Consider the following 19,330-nt stretch of genomic DNA (forward strand, 5'->3'; position numbering starts at 1 on the left):
GAATTACAAGACAAGGGCCAAGCTTGCAAGGAGTCACCATGAAATAATTTAGAACTTCCAGGCCAAAGGGATAGATCAGTGAGGGATGGAATAGAGGGCAGAGCAGGTGGGCTTGCATTTAACAGATGGATAATATTTGAGGAGACTGGGAAGAGGAGTGTGTCTGTGCATAGATTTCTTCTCTACTCAATTTAGGAATTCCACTGATAAATTACTCAAATCCAGTTTCAATGGACACTACTTATTATATATACAGTAAAGCTCTATTCAGTCATTTATTGAGCACCAGCTGTTGCCAAGTCACTGTGTGTGACACCACAGACGCAAAAATGAATAAGTCACACCCCCCGATCTAAGGAGATGCTGTACCACTATCTAAAGGGGAAATCATTCATTGTGCTGTAGTTGTTGGTGACTGTGTCTAAATTCTATAATTGGTGAATATATAAAGTACAGTGGGAACATGAGTGACTATTTCTGGGGACAAAGACAAGTCAGCAGAAGCTATAGAGAGAAGTTGACATTTGAATCTGGACTTGAAAGATGTATAAGCATTCATGGGTGGAATAAAGCATTCCTAGCAGAGGAAACTGACCGAGCAAAAGAGCAGGGGTGTGGAAGCACTTGGTAGGATTAGGGAACAGGAAGGGTCTTGTGTAGACAGGGTTCAGGGGAGGTTGGAATGTACTGGCTAGACATAAGGCTGCAAATCATACATGAAACACACAGAAATCTATCTAGGAGTGAAAGAGGCAGGGGCTTACTTAGGTGAGAGATGATGAAAGGCAGTGAGAGTCTGGGCCAGGTGAAGGACATTGGAGATGGAGTGAAGGGGGATATATTAAACTCATATTTAGGAGATTAATCAGCAGTCCTTAAAAACTAATTGGATAAGAAAGGCATTGTATTTGCTGTTGGGGCCTTGTGCAGATCCTCCACGGGGCAGGTGCATCTATCCCCAGCTGCTGTAAGTGTTGATTGCCAAGTCCTCACAGTGACCCCTTTTCTGGTACACCTGCGAGATGTGCGACCCTCCCTCACTGGAGCCTGTAGCCAATGGCTGACTGACATAGGAGTACAAAAATCTGGCATCCTGGCCTTAAGGTGACACTGGTCTCCAGCTGAGGCCACCTCCTTGTTCAGCTCCTCCCCTGCTCCACCCTTCTTCCCTCACTCCTTTTCTCCTGAGATCACTTTCTTAATCAGCCATCTACAGAAGAACCCCCATCTCAGGTTCCACTTTTAGGGAACTCATCTTCAGACAGAATTGGGTAAGAAAGGGGAAAAAGGCAATATGAATCCCAGGTTTCCTTTTGGGTAAGTGGGTGGCTGGAGATGCTGAAGACTGAATAGAGGAGGCTTAGAAGAGGATGAGGTTTGTGAGAGCAGAGAAGCTGTTTTGTTTACTGGAGAAGCAGATGTCATATCCAGGAAGCAGGTGGATACCTGCGGGTCTGCAGCCGGGAGAGAGCTCTAAATGTCACCAAACGTGACTAAATGACAGCTGAAACCATGAGGTTGGTGAGGAAGAAATCATGGAGAAAAAGAGTGGTCTCAGGATGAACTTGGAGGAATGTGAGCATTATACACTGAGCGGAAAACTGGCAGGCAGCAGCGGAGCCATGCTCTTTTCTGTTTATTATCTCCAGTGAACTTGTGTTTGTGTGTGCTGTTACTACTGCTGGTAATCGACTTTCAGATTGTGACCCAGTACACGTGGGTGTGTGCCTGTGTGTGTGTGTGTTTCTAGAGGCACGCAATAAAGTTCCATGCAGTCAAACTTACCCTTACTATTACATATGATGCACTAGAATATTTGCTGTTCTATTCTAATTAAAATGCTGATGTGGAATCTGCTAAATTAATTTTTTCAGCCACTGATTGGTCACATACCGCAGTTAAAAAACATTTCAAATGGTTATTTATAAGCTAAAAGAAACCAACCTATTTAGTTTTCTCTCACTAGTTGTGAGTGTGAAAAGCGTAACTGTGTCTTTTGACTCCTGCTTTAGAAATTAACACCTTTTACTTTTTCTATTTTCTATTTCCCTATTTTTAAATTTTTTTACTTTTTATTTATTTTTTATTTTTAAATTATGCTTTAAGTTCTAGGGTACATGTGCACAACGTGCGGGTTTGTTACATGTGTATACATGTGAGATCACTTGGACACAGGAAGGGGAACATCACATACCAGGGCCTATTGTGGGGAGAGGGGAGGGGAGAGGAATAGCATTAGGAGATATACCTAATGTAGATGACGACTCTATTTCCCTATTTTCAATTGCACTCTGATATTTTATTCCTGTATTGTTAAATCTGTATTTCTGCATTTTATAAATGCTGTTAAAATTATCTTTGATAGTTTCAATCAATGTAATAGTTATATTAACAGACCCAATTTTGTGAAACATGTATGTGTACATTTACATATTCACATATATATGTTTATGTATATGTATGCAAAAGACCAGAAAGCAGTATGTTAGATATTAATTATCCCAAGCTATGTGTTTTGCAGGAGGTTTTTGCTTTGTGCATCCTTATAATTTATTTTCTAAACAAAGAACCAGCAATTATTTTAACCAGTAATAAACTCATAAAATAAAAGAACTTAAAGAAAATTTACTGATAATACCGTTGCATAATTTTATTTTTTATAATTATGTAATTTACTTAATTTTTTAGTCACAACTATATTTTACTTGGTAATATATTCCATATCTTTAAGTTTGGAAAGTTATTTCCCATCTGGAAGTCAGATAATATCCCAGTTTTTCTGGGTTTTAATAATTTAATTTTTAATAGTTTTTATATTTTATTTTTTATTCTTTTAAACTGTATTGTTGTCTATGTTGTACACATCCAGTCTCCAACAGCAGGATCAGGGGCTCCAAGGATGGCCTATGAGAAACAGTGTCTGAAGTAGTGTTTCTGGAAGAGTCACCCCTCTGGCTATGCGCAAATCCATGGCTCTGACTCCAGACTGTGGAATCAAAGTTTCTGGGTATGGAGCCAAGGAATCTGCATCTTTTTCAAGTCTTTATCCCTACTGTCTTCCAATCCAGCAATTACTATTTATCCTAAATGTTGAGACCTGCCCTGCTAAAGGAAAATAAAGAGAAGTCCCAGTTTGGCCAATGACTACCGCTATACACATGGGGCAAACTGCATCACTATTTAGAGGATCATTTTCTCAACTCTGAAATGATAGATTTAGATTAACTGTGTTAGAGTCTTTCAATGCTAAAAGATTGTCTTGCAGTTCATTTTTTTTTTCTAAAATGGGAATAATACCTTTGTTCTGCCTATGTAATAATCGTAGGATGCATGAAGGTCAAATGAGTTAATGTTCACTAAAGCTTTATTATGTTATTATTTGAAAATTTTGTTGCTTTTCATCCCTTAGAATGAATGAAACAAACCAATTTTTATTGGCTTCTGGCTTATTCAGTCCTCCAGCAATCTAGATGCTCTTTTCAAAGTTTAAGATAAGTTTTCCTTCTGCTTCATCATGGCAGAGACTAGGCACATGTTCATGAAACCCATTTATTCTCCAAATCTCCCAGTCTGTCTTGCCATTAGGAGTGGCTGTGTGATTGAATTCCAGCTACTGGGACGTGATAAATGCTCGGCCTCCAAAATACCTTTCATTAAATTTTCATTGCTTTCTCTTCCCTTTCCTTAGAGATGAATGACAGTGCCACAAATGACCATAGACCACACCACCCCTGGTGGTTGCTGGCTTTGGATTGGACTCTTAGTGAGCAAGAAATAAATTTTTATTGCCTCAAGTCACGGAAATCTTGGGATTTGTCTATTACACTAGTCAATTTTACCTTAACAAACATACTTGCCATCCCCATTAGACATAGAGAATATTTGTGCTCATTTGCATGATGAGACGATTTCTTTCCTTGCATAAATGGTGACCAGATGACAACATTTCTCAGAACTATGGATAATACACATCTGCCTTCAGTTACTAATGGTTGTCATTAGGATGAAACTATCTGTCTCAGTTCAAATGTTACCTCCTTACAAAGGCTCTCCTGGCCTCTCTCTTCAAAGTATTCTATAACTCCCACACCAGGTAATTTTGTCCCATTAATAATTTCAGTGGATATATTAGTCCATTTTCATGCTGCTGATAAAGACATATCCAAAAATGGGAAGAAGAAGAGGTTTAATGGGCTTACAGTTCCAAGTGACTGGGAAAGGCTCGCAATCATGGTGGAAGGCAAGGAGAGGGGCAAGTCACATATTACATGGATGGCAGCAAACAGCTTGTGCAGGGAGACTCCTATGTTTTAAAACCATTAGATCTCCTGAGACTGATTCACTATTACAAGAACAGCATGGAAAAGACCCCCCTCCATGATGCAGTTATCTCCTACCAGGTCCCTCCCACAACATGTGGAAATTCAATATGAGATTTGGATGGGGACACAGCCAAACTCTCTCAGTGGATAATATTTTAAATATCCAGGGTTCAGCTGATTCTCCTGCCTCAGCCTCCTGAGTAGCTGGCATTAGAGGCATGTGCCACCACACCCTGCTAATTGGGGTATTTTTAGTAGAAATAGGGTTTCACCATATTGGCCAGGCTGGTCTCAAACTCCTGACCTCAAGTGACCCACCCACCTCGGCCTTCCAAAGTGCTATGATTACAGCACTTTGGAGCCACTGCACTTGGTCCCAGGTAATATTTTTAATGGAATCTATCAATTCCCGGAATGTATCACACATTTTCCTGACTTGTTTGTTACTTGTCTCTTTCATGAGAATGAAAACTCCGTGATGGCAGGATTCTTCTCTTAGTCACTGATACATTCTTAGAGCCTAGAATTAGGCCCGACACACAGTCAGCATTCAGCTGTTTGAGTAAGTATTTACAGTATTAGTTCACTATATGTCTGCTGTATTAAGCACCACAGGTGACCTCTTGCTTATCCCACATCACTTACGTTGCCTTGAGGTTGTTCTCAAAGTTCGTGTGCTATACGCTGACTTCATGATTTTGCGTGTACAATGCAGATACCCTTTGAGCTAGCAAACTAAACTGGACCAAAGAGGGGTGGGAGAGAGAGCACAAAGAGAATAGGGAGGATCGCTGGAAAAGACTTGTGAGTGTGTGACTTCATGCCTGTGTGAGTTTATGTGTTTGTGTATGTACATGTGTGTACATATGTGTCAGAGGAAGATAATATGTAGAATTCTCCAACTGGGAATTTTCTCAATAAATTATTATGAAAACATTTAAAATGCCTTTTTGTCCTTGAATAAATGATTTTAATCATATATTCATACTCTCTATATTCTTAAAACAGAATGCTATCATCTCCTGAGGCTCTGCCTGTGTTTGGCTGCTAATTTCTTTCCCAGACCGATTCTGAATCCTCTGCGATTTTACGAAGTGACGAAGCAAACCCTATAGACCTTTTGAATTCCTGTTTTCTATGAACTCTGCAGATGTTGGTATATGCGTCTCCCTATTAATTTTGCAGAGATTTCTCATCAGAAAGGTGTCATACAGACTTGAGTTTAAAGGGCCAGATTTTCTACCCTCCCGGAGGAGCTGTCAGTGGTGCTGAAAGAGTTGACAGGCTAATTCTCAGTCTTTGGATGTTTTCAGTACCTATGTGCACTTGGGAAGGTGGCCTGCTGGGGTAGGTTGTTCTAATGCCAGTTACACAGTTGTGACTCTACCCTCCTATGTGCGCTGTGGAAAACCCATTGCGTTTCCTGCTATTCAGGTGATAGATGAGCTAATTTTATAGGGGAGCGTTAAGACTCAGGCTTGTTGAGCATTTAAAAGGCTTCATGGTTCTGTTGCTGGGTACCTGGGTACTTAAGTCACTAAATCTAAGCTCTTAAATCTAATAGAATGATGTAAAAGACAACTGACAACATTTTCAAGAAAGATGTAAATTCCTTCAAACCATGCTTGTACAACGGTTTACTTCCAATCCCTTCTGGCTGAGCTACTAAGAATTGTAACCCCGAAACCAAGCTCTATTTATGTACTAAGATCAAGCTCTACCTCTTCATCAGTGAGAGTGTCAGGAATGTTGTAACCTTACACAGAGAGCACAGAAGAAAGTCTGGGGTCCCATCAATGGACTTTTTCTTGTTGGCCTGACACTGACTTATGGAAATAAAGAAGATAACATAAGGAAAGAGAGTGGTGTAGAGTAGGGGTCAGGATATGGTTCAGGGAACCTTTATAGCCTTTTCTTAACCAAAAACTGTATTAGTAATATAAGCTATGTTTAGACACCCTTTATCACCCGTCTGGTTATTTTGCTGGCCACGGCCTCTGAACGTGTGTGTTGGTGTGTGTTCAAGATTTACATGCTTGGAAGTATGAGAGAAAAGGCCTGATGAATGATATAAACTGGAAAATGGTACTTACAGTACTTACAATAAACTTAACCCAGTCTTAATCATAATCGAAGTGTGCATTTCAGATATGCTAATGTTAGTGTTGAGAGGAAGTAGCTGAATTGGCCCTCTGTTGATAGGAATAATCTGGGGCATGAGAGTGGTGGTTCAGAAGCATAGGCTGAATGAAATAGGGATGAAGAGAACAGGAAGCATTTTGAATAACTGAACATGACAGTGGGATGGTTTCCTGTGGCCTGGATCTGTTAGGAATATATTCACTGGCCAAGAGTATCAAGAGGAAGAGAACTGAAAGAATTGAAGCATCTTTCAGGTACTGTGTGGAGTGGAGGAGGTATTAATCATATGTTACTTTATTCCTCATTTTTTTTCCATAAAGCACAACAACAGAGATTGGGGAGTGCTTCATTAGCCAGGGTAGGGCTAGAGTAGGAGGTATCATTATCAGGTGTAGTCTCTTGAATTCTCATACATTTTACAGTTTACCTACAGCCATGCTATCTCATGGTCCACACAGCAATTTTGAGAGACTGTCCATCCTTTTCAGATAAGAAAACTGGCTTCTAAGGATAAAATGACCTCCTCAGAGTCATGCGGCTAGTAAATATGACTCTGTGGCTGCAATACAGAACTTTTGACTTCAAAATCAGTGCTCTGTTTATTCTGTTTTACTTACCACTATTAACAACAATAAAAGTTTACTTATCTAAATTTGCCTTTACATTTATTTTAATGGTAAGGACAAACACTTCACAAATGTGTGAATTATCACCTCAACATTGACCCGGAAAAAGAAATTTCAGAAGTTTTAAAATTGTCTTATTCTTCTCATATCATTCCCAACCATGGACCCAATAATAATATTTTAACTTCATTGAGCATCTACCATGTGCCAGGCACTGTGGCCAACACATCATAAGCATCATTTTATTTAATTCTTAAAACAATTCCATGTAGTAGATACTACTATTATCTCCATTTTACAGTGAGGAAATTGACTTAGACAAGGTTAGTGACTTATCGAAGGTCATCACTAGTAATGACGTTTACTGAGTACTTGCAACACAGCAGAGATCCATCAGAGTACATTGTGGGTATTAGGTGGCTTAATGCATTCAGCCCCATTAATAGGGCATTTGAGTTTGCCCAAGAGAGTCATGGTTTACTCTTGGTGTTCCAGCATAATTATCAATAGTGCCCCTTTCTACTCTTAAAAGTGTCCGTGTTTGAAGGATAAAGTTACTTAAGCATCTGTGAGGCAAGTAATCTTTGCATTGCCTTTTTTTTTTTTTTTTTTTTTTTTTTTTTGAGGCAGAGTCTCACTCTGTCACCAGGCTGGAGTGCAGTGGTGCGATCTCTGCTCACTGCAAGCTCCACCTCCCAGGTCATGCCATTCTCCTGCCTCAGCCTCCCGAGTAGCTGGGACTACAGGCGCTTGCCACTGCGCCCAGCTAATTTTTTGTATTTTTAGTAGAGACGGGGTTTCACGGTGTAAGGCAGGATGGTCTTGATCTCCTAACCTCATGATCCACCTGCCTTGACCTCCCAACGTGCTGGGATTACAGGTGTTAGCCACCGCGCCCGGCCTGTATTGCCCTTTTATGAATGAATAAATGAGATCAGTTTTCTAGGGCTAAGTAATTTGCCCTAGGCCACCTGACTAAGAAGCAGCCACACCAATATAAAAACCCAAGTGATCAAATCAGTTTTCCTTGTAATCCTCATCTTATGCATTGTCTTCTCTATTTGCCTTTCATTCACCACCACTTTTGTACAATAACCAATCCCTGTCTTGACTCAGTGCTCTCCTTAGAGTCTTCCCACAGAGCGTGGTCCCCATCCTGGCGTGTGGCTCTCCTTCTCTTCCAAGGAAACATACACCCTAAATCTTATTTCTACAGAGCCTTCCTGAAGAGCAAGAGATAACCTAGAAATAAGAGGTACTGGGGCCGTTGGCTCACGCCTGTAATCCCAGCACTTTGGGAGGCCGAGGCAGGCGGATAATCTGAGGCCAGGAGTTGGAGGACAGCTTGGCTGACATGGTGAAACCCTGCTCTACTAAAAATTAAAAAATCAGCCAGGCATGGTGGCCTGTACCCATAGTCCCAGCTACTCAAGGGACTGAGGCAGGAGAATCGCCTTGAACCTGGGAGGCCGAGGTTGTATTGAGTGGAGAATCACACCACTGCACTCCAGCCAGGGAGACAGAGTATGTCTCAAAAGGTACTATGTAAAAAATATATATTTTTTCTGGGTATATTACATCTATTATTTTACTTAATTTTATCCTTAAAACGTTTCTTTGGGTTGCATATGTATATTTCTATTACTCAAATGAGAAAACAGAGGCTTAGAGGGGTTAAGGAGTTAGCCCAAGATCACGTAGGTAGGAAATGAGGTTGTTAGAACTTGGTTCAGTTCTGCCCCATTCCAAGGTTCATATAATTTCAGTGTGGACACTGCACTCAAACACAAAGTGTTCTCCAAGGTCCTGACACAGCTCTTGGACTGTAACTCTTTAATCTTAATAATGAAGTTCTATTCAGTTTGGAGCTCATGCCATCCTTCTGAGGTTTAGAGGATAACACCTGCTTTGAAGCTGGGGACCCCGGTGTCTTTACCCTGTGATAATTTCAGGCATCATGACAATCTCAACAGGGTGAAAGGCCCTTCTCACTGTGGTAAATTGCACTCCCTGAGATAAGGCAAGGAGATCCAAGAAAAGCTTTACATATAGTTGGTGAGCCAGAGAGGGTCTCTCTCTCCCTCCCTCCATTATTTCCTGAAGTCCCAATTCAGACCATTGAGCTGAGTTGCTGCACACTGGCCTGAGATGCAGTCCCTGGACTCTGCATATGATATTCCCCAGGCCACGTGCTATGCTGATTAACAGGGGATGGTGTGTCTCCCATTTCATACTCCATTAAGGAAGGATGAAACAGGCCAAGCTTGCAAATGATGACAGTAATGAGGTTCCGGTTATCCACTTTCTCTCTCCCTTGCTCCCCACGTGCTGTCTCTCTGAGGACCTCACCAGTGAATCCAAACAGATTCTGACACATGGGACATGCTGGAGCCACTATGAGAAGGCTTCTCTATAGATGGCTGGGGCAAAGCCATCTCCTTGCAAACCCAGGGGACAGGCTGGGCGACTGCTCTGATTCTTTTGGGAGGTGAGGTTTTGAGTCCCTCTCTCTGAATTCCTTAATGAGGCAGCCGCGCTGCGGTAGTGATCTCTGTGTGGATTGTTGAAGCATAAAAGATACCAAGTGGGTGGTTTGAGCGGAAAATGAAAGGGTTTTTTGTGCTCTGGCAGCTAATGAAATCAGAGAGAGAAATGGAACTTACCCAATGTTGAGAGACTAGGAAAAAAATACCCAGATTATTTTTTCTTTAAAAAAATGAGAGCAGCTCATAGAAATGTCAAAATATCTTTTCATTCAGGTTCAACAAAGGAAAGGGATAATGTGGTTTCAGTTGCATTTGTTGGCCAAAATTTTGAAGCTGTGTTCATCCTGTCTATAATTTTTATAGTAATTTTGCCATTCAGAAGACTAGGAAAACGCACATCTGTGTGAGAGATTAACATGGGTTAGGACTGAAGATAATATGCCCTTGGAGTCAGTACAAGCTTGGGATGTACTGAGCTATGCCCATGCGGACACACATAATACATCCGTAAAGATGGAACATGCCAGTGACGCCACACACGTTACTTCTATGGCAAGGGCAAGCACTTAGCAAATGCATGAATTATTCCTTCGGCTCAACTCAACACAGACTGAGAAAGAATAATTTCAAAAAGTAGGTCACAAGTTTCACATCTGGATCACTCATGAGCTTTCAACCATGAAATAATTTTTAAATTTTAAAAAATATTTTTATAGATTTATGGGACACAAGTCCAATTTTATGACGTGGCTCTATCGCACAGTGGTAAAGTCGGGAATTTTGGTGTAACTATCACCCATATAATGTACATTGTACACATTAGGTAATTTCTCATTCCTCAAGCCCCTCCCACCCTCCCACCTTTTGAAGTCTCTAGTGTTTCCTGTTCCACTCTCTATGTCTGAATAATATTTCATGGTGTGTGTGTGTGTGTGTGTGTATCTCAAAATTAATGGGTACAATATACATTATTTGGGTAATGGTTACATGAAAGCTCTAAAAGACTGAGTTGAACATCAAATTGGAATTTTAGAAAATGTATCCTAATTAGTCTACAGGTTGGCAACATTATACATATATATATGTATTATATTTTATATATATAATGTTTACTTTATCCGATCCATTGATGGATGCTAAGTAGATGCCATATCTTTGCTATTGTGAATAGAGCTGTGATAAACATGGGAGTTCAGGTATCTTTTTGATATAACAATTTCTTTTTCTTTGCGTAGATACCCCTTAGTGAAATTACTGGATCAAATGGTAGTTCTGTTTTTAGTTCTATGAGAAATCTCTGTACTGAGCAATAAAACAATTTATGACCGATTTCCATCTGAAAGTGTGTCTTGAAGCTGTTCCTATTTACTCCCTCCCTGTGGCCTTTCTTGGCGTTGATCAAGCTAAAACTTGCTCACTCATTTGCTGTCCTGTGCTTTTTCCCCCTTGGCTCACTTTTTCTTGAACTTCTGACCTTTATCCAAATGCTTCCTGCTGTGCCTTGGGAAGTGTGGTCCATCATTTAAAAAATTTAAAATCTTTTCATCATATCCTTAAATAAAATTGGGCATTCTCACTGATGATACCATTGTCCTTGCACTTTCTCAGGTGGAACTTGTGCATCCTCTTAAGATCTCAGTTACAAAGTAGGAGGTATCCTTGACCTGTCAATAATTTATTTCTGCCACCAAGCTTTATTCCTGCACCCATGTGTGAAACCTTTATCCAGAGATGAATGCTTTTAACACTGTCTGCCCCACTTTTTCCCACCACTCCTTTCCAGCAACTTTTGGGGCTAGTCCTTCACATTCTTCAAGGGGAATGATTTCTGCCTGGAAGTACTCCTCTCCACAACCTCTGCTTTCATTCTGAAGGGCTGCAATGCCTATACTAATTCCTTGACTACCACAATTAGTGATTGACATTCCAACTCCCCACTCAAACTCGCTGTCATGGCCACATGCTGATAGACTCTGCCTCTGCAATCTAAAACTCTAATGCCCCATTCTTAATCCACAGTTTTTTTTCCTCCACCTCACTCAAACCTTCAATTTGTTTAGTTTCATCACATGTTTCTGTACAGTGGACACCTTAGCTCTAAGGAAAGTCTGGCAGAGATCCCCTTGACCTCCTCCCTAATTGTCAGATCCTCCTCTTTCTTCTTCCTCTTTGATCTCTCATTTAAACCAGTAGATCATACCTTCTATCATAAAATTGTCTTCTCCTTTGCAGTTTATATTGTAGCCTACACATTTTTTTATCCTCTTCCTTTCTGTTGCATGTCTTGGATATCTCCTCTTCCCACTGTATAAAGGAATGCTTTCTGAGTCACATTTTGGCCATTCTTGCCTCTTTATATATTCCGTATGAAATCTCACTTATTCTCATGACTGTAGCTTTCTTTTGAAACCCCTTTCTCTGGACTCTAGTCCAACATATCCAACTGTCTGTCACATGAACCTGAAATGTCTACATTAGAAACATGCTAAATTTTTTGAACTTCAGAATGACTTCCAGCATGTTTTCCTGATCAAAGTTCTCAATATCAGTTCAGTCATTCAAGTTTAGAAACAGCGTTTTTCTTGTTTTCTCACCTCATCCCTTTCAACCAAAGAATTAGTCATTAAGTTGTGACAATTTTAGTTCTTACAGTGTTCTCAAATTCTTCCTCTCCCCTTCCTCTGCACAGCTGCCACTGTAGCTTCAGCACTCACCATCTTTTTTTCCCAAATATTGCAACACACTTCTAACTGGATTTGCGTCTCTGTTCCCTACTGGCACAGAGTCAATTTCCTGAAGCATAGATTCATTTATGAATTTTCACTAACTGAAGCCCGGTGGTGCCCCTCCACCCATCACTACGAAGTCAAACTTCAGAACATATATGTAAAGATACTTTGTGATCTTTTATGATGCGGTCTCTGCCCACTTAACTAACTTCATTCTTCTCCACTGCACTAAACATGGTAGTGATACCAAATCATCTGTTGTTACCAAAACATGGCACAGGGCTTTACATCCACACGCACCATTGCATATGCAGCTCTTTTTTGTTCTAAAATATTCTTCCTCCTCTGTCCTACCATCAAAACCCTATTTGTCTTTCAAGACTCACTTCAATGATAGCCTCTCTAGTCAGGTTACCTCTTGAGTACCATCTAGCACTGTTGTCCCTCTTTTAATCTCTGACTCCACGAGTGGTGAAATTTCTATATTTCCCCAAATGTGTCATGTTCTCTTTCGTGCCTTTCACTGTTCCCTTTGCTCTCACTATCCTTTCTCACCTAGTTAAACTCCTACTCAAGCATTAATCTCAGAGTAGATTCTATTTCCTTTGAAAGCTCTTTCTTCCTCCTGCTTCCAGTGTAAATTGAATCCTCTTATGTTATGGTTCCAGTATGGCCTATATCTCCCTTTTTGTAATAAAACACTTACAGTCCTCCCACCCACCCCCCCCGCTTTAATATTTGAGTTTCACGAAAATTGTTATATCCTTAGGAAAGGAGACTTGTCTTTGTATTATTGTTTTATCTTGGGAATTCAGCACATTGCTTGGCACATATTAGATGCTCAATAAATATTTGCTGAATGTTGATGGAATTAAGTTTACCGATGATGCCTGCATAGAAATGACCATGCTGTCTTTTGAACCACCCTCCCCGACTGTACTTTCATACACGCCATGTCTGAATTCCTTTTAATAACTGTAGATCATGGCACTCCTATGTTACAGATCATGGAGCTAGAAAACTCTGAAAGACTAAGTTGGACTTCAAATTGGAATTTAAGAAATCTGTCTCAGTCATCAGTTTGCAGGGTGGCAGCAATCAGAGGCAGGAGAACTGACCAAGCAACATGGCCAGGCAGGGTGCGGCACTTTCTCCAGGCCTGGGGCAGAGCCACTGGTGCCCTCACAGGGTGCTTCTAGGAGTTCTTAAAGGGCTAAGCAGGCTCAGACACTGCAGTTTTGCTTTTGAGGTGGCGGTAGTGGTGAATATTGTTGATCTGTCCTTACCTGTTGACCTCCTCTTCTTGAATTTCAACCCCTGTGAACAAGGGGCTTTATTTTAACCAGTTTTGCATCTTAAGGCCTCACTACATTGTGCCCTTTGTGGAAGAAATATATGTGTAGTTACTCTCCTCATCTAAAAGCTGATTGTTTGCAGCTTTATTTACAAATAAAAGCTTATTCTTCATGCCTTGATTAAAAAGATTTGTGTAAGAATGTGCTGAACTTGACATACTGTTTTAAAATGCAAGTTTTATGAAATTCAATCTGTGAAATCCAAATACAACCACAGCCTATTAGTGGCTTGTAATCAAAGAATAACCTGCTAGTTAAATGAACCATTAGCTTTGAAAATTGAAGCATAAACAGATGAATTTGCTGTGTGTGTGTTCCCGCTCTGACTATTAGCCCAGGAGTTAGCCAGAATAGTATACGCTAGGCTGAATGAATGGATAGAACTCCAAGCAGAAGAAACTCCAAATGGAAATAACTGCTATGACCATTGGTGCATTGTCATAGCTGAAGGGTACACGGTGTAACTAACTGCTATGACTGGTGGAAGTAGGATACTGATACAAATTCACTTCTCTTCTGTGTCATGTAATGGATTTCCCTTGAGAGGCATACCAAGGAAGTGAGAGGCAATGGTAGTGGTCTTCAACTTGGTAGAGGCAATAATGATGTGTGTCGTCGACAGATGATTTAAAAACAATAATATTGACTAAAAATTGGTTAACTTTTTGTCATGACCATGCGTTGGCAGTTCTAACCAATGTCAGTGATAAAACACCCTTCCTTTCAATAATTCTTTTGTTGTTCTGTATTCTAAATAATTATAGCAGTTACTGTTGAATTTTAATCATATATGTGAGCTTCAAATTAGCACATTTTTATAACATACCTTGTAACAAACATTGTAGTCCATATAGAAGTTAATTTGTGGAACTTCCAGTACACTGTCGGCCTCTGACACATGAGGACCGAGTACACCTGTTTATTTCCAGAGTGAATATTTAACAGTTACAAACTGTCAAATGTGCTCTGGTACACAGTCAGTGGGAGAACATAATTTTGTGTTTGAACAGTGGATAAGAAATAACAATAGCACAGTGATTGTAAAGATAAACATAACTTGAGCCACGTCAGTTCTGTCTTTCTATCTGATCCTTTGGAATTTTTTGTGGTTATAATTTAAAATAGTAAAACAGAGTGACAATTGGGGGATTCAATAATTCTTTTTTGGTAAGTCCAAATTTTTGTTAATACATGACATATATTTATTTTATCTTATTATAATTGCCAAAATAACTTTGTTGTACAAAGGAGAAAGAGAAGGATGTTAAAACATAATCTGCTTCAGGTCTCAGGTAGGTCAAATATACTAGGTTTTCCACTGTTTCCTCACTCTTACCTTTCTCCTCTCTTCCTGGCATTGTGAGAGGTCCTAAATACACATGATTATATCTTCCCTTGGGCCTTTCATCCTTCAAGGAGGAGCAGAGTCTGGCTCAACAACTCTGCCACTAGGTATCCCAGGCTGTTTGCATTCTGACTTCCTATTTTCACACTAAGGTTACTGGGTCCCTTTCTCAACTTGACACCTCTGCTCCATATATTTGGGTTGATCCCTTCTGTATTTTTCAGATGTGCCACATTAGTGCTTCCCTATCTTCTTGGTCATACTCTCTGCAATGTCCCCTCACCTCCTCATCCTCCTACTCAAATCATTCACAGATCCACCATGACGCCCTTTCTGAATACTTCGTTACCTCAATCACTCTCCCTGCCGGAACCTCCCATAGCGTTTGGTGTCTGCACTGCTCTTGCTTTTATTGACCACTAGTTTTCCTTTATAATTTAATTGTGGTGAAATAGACACCACAAAATTTATTCTCACCCATTTTTAAGTGTACAGTTCAGTGGCTTAATGCCACTTCATCCACATTGTTTTGCAACCATCATTCTCATTCTCCAGAGCTCTTTTGATCTTGCAAAACTGAAACTTTGTACCCATTAAACAAAAATTACCCATTTCCTCCTGCTGCCAGCCCCTGGCAACTACGATGCTATTTTCTGTCTCCATGAATTTGGCTACTCTATATGAGATCCTCATATAAGTGGAATGATTCAGTATTTGTCTTTTTGTGACTTGCTTGTTTCACTTAGTACAATGTCCTCAAGTTATATCCATGTTGTAGCGTATGAAAGGATTTATTTCCTTTTTAAGGCTGAATAATAGTCTGTTCTATATACCACCTTTTGTTTATTCATTCATCCATTCATGGACATTTGAGTTAATTCTACTTCTTGGCTATTGTGATTAGTAGTGCTGTAAACATGGGTGTGAAAATACCTCTTGAAGACCCTATTTTTTATTTTGGGTGATATATACCCAGTAGCAGATTTGTGGATCATATGGCAATTCTATTTCTAATCTTTTGAGGAGCTGACATGCTGCTTTCTATAATGTTTGTACCATTTTACTTTCCCGTCAACAGTGCACAAGGGTTCCAACTTTCCCCTCTTTTTATCATAATTTATTTTTTTGTTCACTTATTTGTTGGTTTTTAATAGCAGCCATCCTAATGGGTGTGAGGTGGTATCTCATTGTAGTTTTGATGCATTTCTGAAATGATAGTGACATCGAGCTTCTTTTTGTGTGCTTCCAGGCCATTTGTACATGTCTTTGAAGAAATGTTTATTCAAGTCCTTTGATCATTTTTAAATGGAGTTACTTGGATTTTCTTGCTGATGTTGAGTTGTAGAAGTTCTTTATGTATTGTGAGTGTTAACCTCTTATTAGATATATGATTTGCAAATATTTTCTATCATTCCATGGGTTAGCTTTTAACTCTGTTGGTAATATGCTTCAATGCACAGAGGTTTTAATTATTGTGTAGCGCAATTTATTTTTTCTCTTGTTTTCTGTGTTTTTGATGTCATATTCAAGAAATTTTTGCCAAATCCAATGTCATGAAGTTCTTCCCTTGTGTTTTCTTCTAAGAGTTGTTATAAGTTTAGCTGTTTTGTCCATTGTGAGTTAGTTTTTGTTTATGGTGTTTGAGAATGGTTCAACCTCCTTCTTTTGCATGTGGATATCCACTTTTCCAAACACAACTTGTTGGAAAAAAAAAAAAAAACAAAAAAACTGCCCCTTCCTCATTCAATGGTCCTGGCACCCTTGTCAAAAATCATTTGGCCATATATGAAAGGGTTTATTTCTGGGCTCTCTATTCTATTCTATTACAAATGGGGAACAAATGGGGAAACCAACATTTATGGAGGTCAGCTATGTTGCCCAAGTGTACATAATTAGTAAATGACCAAACTGAGATTAAAACTCCATTTTATCTCACTTAAAAGCCCGCATTATTTTTGTTCTACCAAGTTGATCCTTGGCAGGAGGAACCAGGTCTCTCTGAACTTACATTTTATTTTCCTTTCTACACTGTCAAGCATAGTTGGGCCCACTCAAATGTTCAATAGCTTGTTGATGTGCCCATTGTCCACATATAAATCCATTTCTAAATGCCCTAAGAGCTTTTCTCCTCCCTGTTGAAAAGCGAAGCTGGACTTTTGAGGCAGGTAATACACTGTCACCTTGCCAAACATAATGCTTGATGTGGGCTACAGGCCCTCTCTTTGGGCCCCTAAGCGTGGCTTTCTAAATTATTCATCCTCCAGCTTCCATGCTCCACGCTCTGTGTCCAGCAATTACAGCCACTTATGTTTGGGTTCCTACTACCTGATTCATAGCAGCAGCAGTGCCTTTGCTGCTTTCTTCTCCTTGTTTGTGTCTTGGGTCACCCTAATAGCAGAGGCACATTGCCCTAGAGAAACAAGGGAACCTACTGAAAACCCATTTCGCTCCAAGGACTACTTTTCTTCTTGGCCAGAGTGGAAAAAAAGCAATCTGTGGGAGCCAAATTGATTATTTTGTCAAAAGAAAAGGGTAAAAATAACTGCTCAGGCTAGATCCCCATTCCCAGAACAAAAATCTTAAAAGTACCAATAGCCTTGGTCCATAGGCGGACTAGGAAAAGATACAATCCTGCCCTTGGCATACCCCCTATCTTGGGTTCTGAACTTTGCAGCAGGGCAGAAATAAGGTTACAGAGAAATAAACTCTCTCTCATTAGGATAACTCCACATGCCCCTATTTTCTGAGACATTTTAATTGCAAACAATTAAGTCTGTGCGTTATAAGACTAAATGATTACTGTGTGTTGGACCATTTGTTTGATTTTTGTTTCAGAAAAGATGGTCACCATAATAGGAAAAATAAATCAAGGAGTCAAAAGTACTTTCACGCTATAACTCTTACTACAGTCCTCTGTGGGGATGTATGTGTATGTGCCTGCAAAGTAATTATGTATTTGTGTGTTTGTGTACCGTAACATCTCCAGATGCTGATTACAATTTAAACCCATGGGAAGCAATAACTTCTGGTGTCCGTTATCTTTCCCTACATGTGCACATACACTTTGGGTTGGCTATTTTTGGCCAGCTCACCTAGAGGATCAAGAATGAGTATATGACCTATATACAGGGCTTCTCATGAGACTCCCTGCCTGGATGTGAAATGGAGACAGGCGGGAAGATGGACATATTTCATTCTTCATCTGGGAAAAACCAGATTCCTTCTGAGGTCCCAGAGAGCTGGTTTCAGCTGGGGGGTGTTGACATTTGCCCTTCAACATCTGAACTTCCTGCTCTGACTCATTGCCTTTTCTTCTCTGTCTGTGGAGGGAGCTGGGCTCTGAGGGAACCTGAGGTTGGAAAGTATGAGACCATGGCAATGAGGAGACAGAAGGAAGGTGTTAGCCTGTGTAGGGGTAGAGGAAAGAGCCTGGAGTTTGGAGTCAGGCAATTCTGCCTTAGCCACTTCATATTTGTGTGGCCGTGGCAAGTTGCTTAACTTTCTGATACTCAGAATCTTCCTTTGCAAAATGAATATGGTTCTTCTCAGGGTCCTCGTGACAATCAGGAAGAACCTACATAAAGTGGTTGGTGCATTGTAAGAGCTCAAGAAATGGAAGTTATTACTATTACTAGGATTGGTCTTGTCAACAGTCTTGTATAGATGAGAATATCGGAGCCCAGAGAGGTGACATAAGTTGTCCAATGTCATGCAGTCAGTTGATAAGAGAGTCAGGACTGGAGCCTAGTGATTCTCTGTCTGAATCACTTTGCCTCCTAAGATTTGCAGCAGTGGGAGATATTAGAACTAAAACATAGTCTTTGTCGTTCTTGAGGACTCTATAATCGAATGAAAGACAGATACATGAAAAAAATCCACAAGGGTACTTAAATAAAAAATGGAGAAATGAATACGTGCATGTATGTTTGCCCAAATACAGAGTGGGAGAAAGTCTCTGCAGTTAGACCACTGAAGAACAGCACAGCATGTATCTGGCTCCCGATTGTAGGTAAGAGAAGTGGAGTAATTTTCTGTCCTAATTTTCTTGGAATTTATAAAGCCTGTAATTGTAGAAGTCATTTTGACTCACCTGTATTTGTACATGTTCACTTTTTTTTTTTTTTTTTTAAATAAACTGATGTATTCTCCCAGTGGCTTCTCAAGACAGGCTCTGTAGAATGTAACCTGGCTTCTCTGGACACACACCATTTGTCTTTACTACAAGGAGAAACTGACCCTCCTTGTCCTCTAAGTGACTTGGAGTTCCCCACAGAGGGTAAGGAAGTGGACAGACACGGCAAACATCTCTTCTGCTTCCCATCCTG

The sequence above is a fragment of the Chlorocebus sabaeus genome, chromosome 8 (genome assembly GCF_047675955.1).
Source record: "Chlorocebus sabaeus isolate Y175 chromosome 8, mChlSab1.0.hap1, whole genome shotgun sequence".
NCBI lineage: Eukaryota > Metazoa > Chordata > Mammalia > Primates > Cercopithecidae > Chlorocebus > Chlorocebus sabaeus.